The 10,775-nt window shown below is 38.1% G+C and overlaps 1 pseudogene; it reads left to right on the top strand.

The window, feature by feature from the left end:
- The first annotated feature begins 767 nt into the window (after positions 1 to 767).
- Positions 768 to 2,789, top strand: LOC149253607 (sufE-like protein 1, chloroplastic/mitochondrial pseudogene; annotated as a pseudogene).
- Positions 2,790 to 10,775: the final 7,986 nt, after the last annotated feature.

The raw sequence follows: 10,775 nt of genomic DNA, 5'->3' as shown, positions 1-10,775 counted from the left end.
TTGTTAGCTACTAATTAAAATTTGAGATTACAATTTATCAACATCAAATTCAAATAAAAAATATTTATAAACAAAAAAATTTGGAAAATATATTAATTTTACCAACTCGATTTACTCTTATACCAACCTTTAAAAAGGAATGAGGAGGTAGGAAAAGACAAAATAGAATCTAACACATACTTCACATGAAAACTGTATTTTATAATGTAAAATATATAAAAGCGATCAAAACTTCACATTTAGATTCATAATTAAATTATATATAAAATAGTAAATTAAAAATATGATTATCCCGTAGCTATATACATCATTATAGGGCTAACAACACAACCCATTTTGTCTTTAACAATTTTATAATTAGAAATATATTATAAAATAAGGATGATATTTTTTAAATATATATAATTTTTAAGTAATAAATAAGAAGAAATATATATTCTATATATACTTTTTAAGACAAATTTATAACGAACCACTCAAAGCTAATAAATAAGAATTTTAAAAATAACGAAATAAATAAAATAAAAATTAAATTATTTAGACTTTTTATATCTCTCAGGTATTGAAAGCCAGAAGTACAGCCGTGATTTAGAGATTAACATAGTATCTTTACTGTGTAAATAATTGAGTTTTCCTGATTAGGTAATAGTCATGTCGGTTAGAGCAATAATAATTTAAATTTGAAAATGCCATAATTTTTAACCATAAATTAAAACTGTCGATTTTCCTAAACAACATCAATTACAAATATATTTAACAAAATATAAATCTATGGGAGTGTGTGATCGAAGTATACCACATTTATGAATTTACAAATAGGATGGTTTATTTACAGGGATGGAAGGAACCTCATTCAGCTGTCGGTTCTGAAATGATACAACTCAATAGGGTTTGCTGGTAAACCCATTATATCTCTGATACAGTTAGCCCCTGGCAGAGTAAGATTGCTAGAAGAAGATATTTCTGATACAGTTGGCCCCTGGCAGACAATAAATTTCTAGAAGAGACAAATCCAAAACAAAAATGGGGATTGAGCTTGCAGGAAAGCAATAAGCGTTACTTTCAGGTAAACAGTCCACCTTGTTTATCTGATCAACATTTCTATGAATTCTATCTATTTAAAAACAATGGCGATTTCCCATATTGTGGCTGTGTTGCCCACAGCCCCAATGTCAGTCCATTGCGTAAACCGTCTTGGATCATTTGGGCGAAGGCCCATTTTCTATTCTCTGCCCTTGAGAAAACCCCTTTTCAGAAAACTATCATTGCCCGCAGTAACTCCTGTCCACAGAGTCCTCTGCCTCCAAGCTGTTGAGGAGCTTCCGCCGAAGCTCCAGAACATTGTAAAATTGTTTGGGGCAGTGTCCGAGCCTCGTTCAAAATACGAGCAACTCTTGCACTATGGTAAAAATATGAATCCCCTTGCCAAAGAATTTCAGACCAAGGAGAACAAAGTTGAAGGGTGCGTGTCCCAGGTGTGGGTTAGGGCATACATGGAAGACACCAAGGTCTATTATGAAGCTGATTCTGATTCTGTTCTGACAAAAGGTCTGGCTGCTCTTTTGGTTGAAGGTCTCTCAGGGTGCTCACCTGCTGAAATCCTCAGTCTGACACCAGATTTTATCCAGATGTTGGGTCTTAAGCAGAGCTTGACACCTTCTAGGAATAATGGGTTTCTCAACATGCTTAAACTGATGCAGAGGAAGGCACTTAAACTTTACATGGAGGCCGAGAGTGCAGGTAATTCAAATGTGGTTAATCCTCAAATACAGAATACTAATGGAGTTCATGTTCTCCCTGCAAAAGAGGAGACAGAAATGAAACATCAAGATGGATTCGATGAGAAAGATAACAGTGTCGCTGTGTCGGTGGAGTCGACCAGAGCAGATAGAATAAGGCAGAAACTAGAGACAGAATTGGAGCCCATGGTGTTGGAGATTGATGATGTTTCATATCAGCATGCCGGTCATGCAGCCGTGTCTGATAAAGCCAGGGAGACCCATTTCAATGTGAAGATTGTGTCCTCTAAGTTTGAAGGTCGGAGTCTTGTGAAGCGCCATAGGCTTATATATGATCTGTTGCAGGAAGAGCTGCAAAGCGGATTGCATGCACTGTCTATTACAGCAAAAACACCAGCTGAAATGGAGAGCATGTGAGTTTGCATAAGTGCCCACTACACAGACTTGTCGTTTCTTGTTCCATGTAGGAAAACGAAATGAGTTGATGCCAGAGAAGCATGTCTCTCAGTCTCTGTTTGGGCTGTAGAACTGAGGTTTGTACTTCAATACCTGAAAGATAGGTTATCGTCGTACATGTAGAGTAGGCATTTTATACCGGTGCTTCTCATAGTTTATTTCTGTTATGAGTAAATGCATCTTATTTTTCATTGCTAAACAATAAAAATGTATATCAAGGTTCATGAATATACATCATGGAGCCAACGGGCAATTACATATGTTTCCCTCTCCCTACATAGGTAAGGTGAACTAACATGTCCACGTTGGCTTCAATCTCAGGAAGATCTTCATCTTTCCTGAAAATGTTAATCCTGGCTGAGATCTGCTGAGCCAACTCTGATCCAAAATTTGAAACTTTTCACAAATTGGCTGACTCATAAAAGATTGGTTGCTTGACATTTTGGTTTTCATAAAGAGATGCCTATCAGTCCGATGATGTCCGATGATGTCCCATATGCTTATATCAGTGTTTTGCATAGTACATCAACATGGCCCTATGATTTCTATGGTGGCAGGGAATACATATTCGTCTTGAGAAGTTTCTTCATTAAATTTGTTTCTCATTGTTTAGAGTCTAGACAAGTTTATGCTTTTTCTAGTTGGTTTGTTCATCTGGTTCGGAGCATATAGAAACACCATAATGCTGTCAGGTGCCAATTCTTCATCTGTCATCTTCTGGTACTAATTAGTATTGTGTTCAAATGCTCTTACACAAATTTTGGAAAATTTGTATTTAATCTTTCTATCCATCAGCGACGTTGTTATTTGGATGTATTTGGAATATTGTAGCATCTTCTGATCTTCATAAGACTTAATCCCTGGCAGAGTGCTTTCCAGGATTAGAGACAAAGCTAACATGTTTACCAGATATATGCACCATCATTAAACACTTACTTTGAGGGGCCATTGTATACCTAAAAAGCATTTGAATTTCTTCATGTTTTGACTGCGGGGTTAATGAAACAATTTTTTTCTTAAAATTTGGATAAAAACTTTTATTGATCTGCTGCACTGAAATCTGAACTGCAGCTAATTAAATATGGAAATTCTCGTGAAAAATAGAGTTTACTTTTATTTAATTAAATCATATGATGACCATTTCTTTTTTTGGATAAAAAAATAGTATGTCGTCCTCCCCCTCCAACTTTGCTGAGAGTTGCAGGTACATGCATATTGTCTTTACACAGGTACATGCATATTGTCTTTACAGAGTTCGCACGTGAACCAAAATAGCGTGTATACAGACAACCCTTTTCTACAGATTTTACATAGACAGGTCAAAACCCTAATTTCAAACCAAAAGCTGGAGCAGTATATTCTACAACTGTGCAAGAACAGAGCTGGATTGATAACCAGAAACCAAGAAGAAACCGTATCTTCAGAATTTTGACCATGGAGAGCTAACATATATTCATAACCGGGGGGTGCCTTTTCATGCTTGCTGGACCTGTCTCTTCCTCCACATGTACTGTAGGATGCTGCTTTGCTATGAAATTAATCAGATACTCCTGGATGTTGCAAATTTCTTGCCTGATTCTTCATGTTTCTCCTTGTCATAAATTCTGTACAAAACCACCTACATTTCCAGTAAGGCTACCATTTTCTCCTCATACATTGCCTACATGATGGAGTTGCACAGCGTGCTTATGCCTGTCTCTGACTCACATGATGCCAAATACAGTTTCTCCAGGAACCCTAGAATTTCTCAGAGTCTGCAAATTTCTCTCAGATGAGCTTCCCTGGTGGCCTTGCTGTACCATGAACATTCTTGATCATTCCTTCAATTTAATCGGGCAGACAACGCCAGGGTTCTACTGCTGCTGTTCCTCTGGTCCTGGGCCAAACTCTTGGTCAACAGTCTGCCATACTGCTGGACTCAGACCATCCAAACTGGGGCAAAAGACAAAATTTGATATTGCACTTTCCCTTCCTCACCTGCTTTGAAGTGTCAGCTTCATAAATGCTAAATGACAGGGAGCATTTGCTGGAGGAGCAACAATTGTGTCCCTTCTTGGGTAGCTACATGGCATAGGCAAAGGCAGAAGTAAGTTGACACAGTCAACTATGATCACCAGAAAAAGTGGGGTTAAGGACTGCTCTCTGAAGATATAAAAGGATGACCAAGCTTGAGCAAAAAGAATGGGATGATTCTAAGTGGATTGTAAAAAGAGATCTAAATCATAAGAGGTTGTTCCTGTGTGCCAGCATGTGACAAGGAATTCATATAGTAGATCTGAGTGTAGAGAGAATAAGTGTAAATGGGAGGAGTGCTATAGATAGTGAATGAGATGACTGTGAACCGGGTAGTTTAGATGGCTGTACACCATTGTTGATCACTGAAAGGAATGAGAGCATAGGAGACCTCCAAATAGGTTTATATTGCTGTGATCTCAATCTCTTCCTCCTAAACATAGAAATGCTAAGTCGTCTAACACAAGACATGGAGGGCATGAAAATAGGAGTATCTGACATGTGACACGGTGAGCCCCCAGAACATGACAATATATATACGTGATGATGATACAAATTCAATAATACATCATGCTTACAATCATGATTCATCAATGATACAACTAGTACTTACTACTACATCATTGACGATAAATTGACAAACACATGAAACTAACCATAAACTTCCGTTTTCTCATTAAGAGTCAAAACCAACTTCCTCGCTTCACTGGTACCCTGATACAAAAATCTGCTGTCCACATCTCACGCACTGTTTTCTTGTCTATTGTGAGAGAAATAATATGGTCCTTGACCCCCACAAGGATTATTCTCCTTGCCCTAACATCCCTCTTGTTATCATGAGTTAACTGTTGAGGTTCTTGAGGCTGAGCCATGAGATTTTTCTGCAAACTCCTTGACCCTTTGGTCCTCCAACACCATAGGCATCCTCTCTCTCCAATGATAGAAGTTTGAAGCTCCTTCCAAATTGTGTTCCGGTCTCAAACCCTGATATGCCATCTTCCTGGTCGACTTCTGCTCAAGTCCTAACACTGGTTTGACTGACTGACTGCGCTATTTGGCAAGCTGAACTCACCCTGGTGGCTGGAAACTTTGCATTGTGCCTTAAACCCTAGCGTTGTTCCCTCTTCTATGTTGCTCTTTCCCTGGTGACTGGTATTTATTCAGAGTCTCGCTTTGATACCATGTTAGTTTCTCTAAAACTCAACTAACTTCTAAAAATAACAAGCAAATGACTAAAACTGAAATTTAACTTCTTTCCAAAAGTATGACTAGTTTTTCTAACTTAACATGCAGTGGAAATAATGACAATAACCCAAAAATAAAAACACAATGATTTACCCAGGAAACCCAACACAGGAAAGCCTGCTTGTCTGGTGGCTTCTATTAAGGCAGCCTCAGCAAAAATTGTTCAGAAATTTACAATAAGAGGAAAACTTTCCTTATGATAAAATCTGACCCAGAAAAACAACTCGACCTTATTGGCAACCGACCCAGCTCACGGTCCCCCTGCACAGGCCGCGCTGTATGAATTCCGTATAGGTCATATTACCCTTTTGCTTGTCTGTTCTGTGTTGTCTCTGAATGTTGGAGGCAGCTGCTGCGTTCTGCAGCTATTGTGCCCTCTTTCTCTGATGCTCTAGTGTGCTGCTGAAGCCCCTACCTGCGCTGAAGCTCTCACCAAATAATTCTGATGCATACTAACTCCATACTGCCCCTTTTCCCCCCTCAAATCGACTTGGGTCCACACTTTTGATCTTAAGGCTGAAAATCAAAAGAACCAAGGGCTGAGATTAATTTGTTGCCCACTTAGGATAATTTAAAAATTTCCTAAGTTAAACATTAGAGAAAATAAATCTGGCTTTAGTGGAGTTCTGGTGGGTCCCCTGCCAAATTTATTGCATCTCGAAATTTCGCTGAACCACTTTCTTTCTAACTTCAACACTATTAGACATGTTGAAGGTCATAACCTTGGTTTTAGCTAAGTTGACCATCAATTGTTGGAGGTCACAAAAGTTGGCCAATGCATTGGTTGTTTCTATAGGTCCTCACATGATATAAGAGGTGATAGTGCCTAACCTAAATATGCTTCTGGAGGAAAGATTTCCAACTCATTAAAAAGTAGATCCCAAATAGGGTCGGTGAGAGTGGGCACCCTTGCTTGACACCAATGGTATTGTGAATGAAGCCAGAGAGGTTTTGTGTTGTATGAAGATGACTGAGGATTGACTCATGGGGTCTCGACTCTCATGATGATGGCTAGGAGGGTTTTCGAAATTCCAATGTCGCAAAGCATCTCTTGGTACAAAAGACTTTCTAAGCTTTAGAGAAGATGATGGAAGCCATGATAAGCTTAGGATGAAAGTGGTACCTATTTTGGGGATTTGAATTCAAATGTGTTGACAAACTAGATTGGTATTATGCTAAGTTGCACGAAACGCCAAAACGTTTCGGAGTTTCCGAAACGGGTACGTTTAGAAACGTCACCTCCCAAAAATGGAAACGTCAGCTGAAATGTCATATATATGTATATATATTTATAAGTGAATAACACATTATCTTGCAAGAAAAAAGGGAATAAGACCCATAGATGACGATTTAAAAGGAAAAACAAGTCTATATTAACTCTAATAGATGATTACATGATATGGTTGAGTTTCAGAGTTTCGGGTTCAGGTACGGCCCGAAACGTCGGGTTCTTTGAAGTTTCATGCAACATAGGTATTATGAAACAATACTTTAATAGGATTTAGGTTGAGGACTCCATGTGAGTGAAGTTTTCTTGCACAAGATTGAGAGGACATGCATCAGGATGCTGGGAAGGCTTTTAGCTAAACAGATAAAGAAGAGGAAAGTGGAAGGTCAAGACACGGGACAGGCTAGTTGCTAAATTTTGAGGAAAGTGTATGACTTTGTATTATTGTTTAAGCATGTGCAAAAGGTACATGAGATTAAAACAAAAGAAGAAACATGTAGAAGAGTATGCTGCTGAATTTTGTAGTGTAGACATTAACTTTGGTTTGATAAAGGAGAATGAAGAGAAGGCTATTAGATTTGTGAAGGGCTTTAATTCATCTATTCAAAAAGAAAGCATAACGGGGATGCATTCCATGAATGAGGATTATAGTTTAGCCTTAATGGTGGAAAGGAAGATGTTAAGAAGACAAGATGATGTGAAAGAAAGGCATTGAAGGTGAAGAGTAGGTATGTGAAAAATAAGATGATAAGAGTAGTGGGCTATAAATACCTTTAGCAAGAGAAGGTCCCTAGATTGATGTGGAGGAAGGCAGGTGTGAGAAAGAAGTTGTGATTGATTGTTTGGAGGAGGTGCACATAATTTTGTGTATGTCAGAGAAACCATAGAAAACGAAGGAGAATATTCTTGTGGAAGATGTGCTAGAAAAAGTTGTATCCAAGAGGAATTGAAGAGGAGGTGCTTGTTGGAAGTCTTGATTCCCATAATGCTTGTTGTGGTGATTTTAGTGTGCATATAACAATGGAAGAGAGTGCAAATGATGTTAAGTATGACCATGAAGGGAGAATTGCTCTTGAGAGGGAGCTAAACATGTCTATGAAATGGATAAGGTGATGGACAATATACAATACGAAATTCATGATATAGTTGTTGGCCTAATGTGAAGATTCAAGGTTGTGAACAATGAGAAAATTTGTAGCTGTGAGGGACTTGTGGAGTGCAAGGTGAGATGAGGACAAGGAAAGATTTTATTACTCTTTGTTGATTTATGTACCAGAAAGGTCACAAACAATGAACTGGATAAGGTGATGGACAAAATACAATATGAAATTGCATGATATAGTTGTTGTGCTAATGTGAAGATTCAAGATTGTGAACAATGAGAAGATTTGTAGTTGTGAGGGACTTGTGGAGTGCAAAGTGAGATGAGGACAAGGAAAAATTGTATTACTCTTTGTTGATTTATGTACCAGAAAGGTCACAAACAATGAACTAGTTGCTAAAATTGAAGACAAAGGTCAAGGGGTCTGTGAATGTAAGATAAATTGTTATATGCAAGAAAAAATGCTGAGTTTTTTGCATGATTTGCAACATACTGCAATGATGAAGGTGGGGATGGATAATGTTGTAGAGGATGTTGAAAACGGGGATGAACTATTTTGATACATGGATCATTACAATGATGTGAAGCTTAATGGGCAAGGACCCTGAATGGGAAGTACAGAACCATAAATGGTTCAGATGTTGGAGTAGAAGGAAAAAGAAGAGGATGGTTGTGGCTATCAATTTATTAGTAGTCTCATGAGTAGAATGCTGATATGCTTCCACCCTTGTAGAGTCTCATGCAGGAGCATCGCTGTCAAACTGAACAGTATCCAATCTTGAGGAACTATATGGCATAGGCAAAGGTGGAAAGAAGTTGGCATAGTCAACTATGATCACCTGAAAAATAGGAGTTCGGGATTGTTACTCAGGGATATAAAATGATGGTTGAGCTCGAGCAAAAGGAGGAGGGGGAGTGGGGATGGGGGGCAATTTTGAGCAGATTGCAGAGAGATTTTAAATCAAAATAGGTTGTTCTTGGATGTCAAGATGTGATCATTGATGAGGAATTTAGATAGTAGATCTTAATATAGAGAGTATTGTAGATGGTTGTGTGTCATTCCTAATCACTGTGAGGACTAAGAGCATATGTGATTGAGAAAAAATGAAGAGGAAAGGCTGCCAGATTGTTTTTACTGGATGTACTCTTGATTCTTGAAAATAAAGAAATGATTACAAAACAGTTTGTATGCCTTGAGAGTGTTTTCAATTGTAAAAATTGTGTTCATTATGTGAATGGTTTTTTGTTCTTGATTTATGTGAACACTGAATGATATTGTTATGCTATTAGGTTTTGTGTTGCTGTCCTATCAAGACATGGGAAGGGGAAGGGGAGTGGGCCTAAACCTGTAGATAGCTCATATTTCCACCCATATTTCTACACCAAAGGGTCTAGCACAACCCGCATGTAGGTTCTTGTAGTGGATATAGCTTGGTTTGCCAACTAGTCTGCCCCTGTGTTGCCTGATATCTTAACATTTACAAACTAGCACTCTTTTAACACTTGAATCATTTGTTCACACCATACAATGTGGCTAGTCAATTCCCATGAAAAACTTTTATATTTTTCATTCAAGATATCTATTATTAGCTTTGAGTCCCCTTGCAAGATGATTTTCTTGAAACCAACATTAAGGGTTTACATGGTGCCTAGAATATAGGCTTCAAATTTGGCCTTATTATTGATCCCCTTCCCAAAAAATTGATAATAGACTTTTAGCAGGTGGCCACGGTGATCTTCTAGGCCATGATTCCATTTAGGGGTGCTATTGAAATTTAGTTTTAGTACTTGTTTATAAAGTTTTGAACTTTTCAAACGTAGTTGTTAACTTTTTTGTAATATTATTGTAACAAAAGTTTCACTTAAGTGAGAACCCTGAAACATGAGTTCAACTTGAAAGGAACCAAGGAAGGCTGTGCACTGTCATCATAACAGCTCTTCCTCTCACTTAGGCTAGTTCTCTTTTGGTACAATATGGGTATGATAAACCTTAGAAATAGATGGATCGGTGGACAAAGACTAATGCCAATCTAAAGTGGCGAAGGGGGGGTCGTGAAATACAAACAAAAGGGTTTAAGAGCATGGAGATGTAATTAAGCCTTACAAAGATGTGTCATAATTAGACCAAGTGAATTTTCTAGTTATGTGAAAGTTAGTGAAAGCCCTCATCTGCCCTCTAGATGGCGTCAAGAACCTCTACCCTATTCTCTTCTCTTTACGCTAAACTGCCATTTAGAAGTTATTTCCGGCAGAAAGATATAATGGTTACTCTAGCGTAAAACTCTAGTAATCCAATACAAATATAAAAGAAATGGAACATTACATGTGCTTGCCCCTTGACTTCTTCCTCCTACAAGATGTTCAACTCGGCTTGGAGGGGATCTCCTCACAAATCCAACCATCCTTGACAAATGAGAGGGCTTCTCTTTATGCAGAGATGATCTCAACCTCTATCTAATAATATAATCATTTAGTGGTTTGTATTTCTCCAAGGAAAGGTAATTACACTATGAAATCCTCAACCTTAAATAAAATAACAATAAGTGGATTCTAGATCCACTTTCCCCTACAAGAAATAATAATAAAAATGCATGAACAAATCAAATAATTTTGTCAAGAAAAGCGTTCCTCATCTTTGGGAGCTTCAATGGCCTCGTAGAGTGTGCTTAATGCTTCTTTGAACAATCGTGTCTTCCATCTAAGATCTTCTCAATAGTTATGGAGCTCAAAATGAGGGGAACATTCCTCAAATAATCTCAACAAACGCCTTGAAAGGTGGCTCTCAATGTGGATGTGTGCCAAGTCAACATCTTTAAACCTTTCCTTAATCTAGGGTGCTCCTCCAATCAAGCTAGGAAAAATCCTTAAAAAGTGGATCTGGATGCCAAATCAAGGGAGTGTCCAACAAGCTGTGAGTCTTGCTCCTTTGGATGGTGAAAGGCAGATGGATATTTAATATCTCCCCTTAAGCTAGGGTCCTCCCTCCTAATTA

Source organism: Pinus tabuliformis, chromosome 7 (assembly GCF_031772625.1).
Source record: "Pinus tabuliformis cultivar Carrire ecotype Pingquan chromosome 7, CPIR1, whole genome shotgun sequence".
NCBI classification, from domain to species: domain Eukaryota; kingdom Viridiplantae; phylum Streptophyta; class Pinopsida; order Pinales; family Pinaceae; genus Pinus; species Pinus tabuliformis.
The sequence above is the reverse complement of the archived record's forward strand: the minus strand, read 5'-3'. Positions and strand labels throughout refer to the sequence as shown.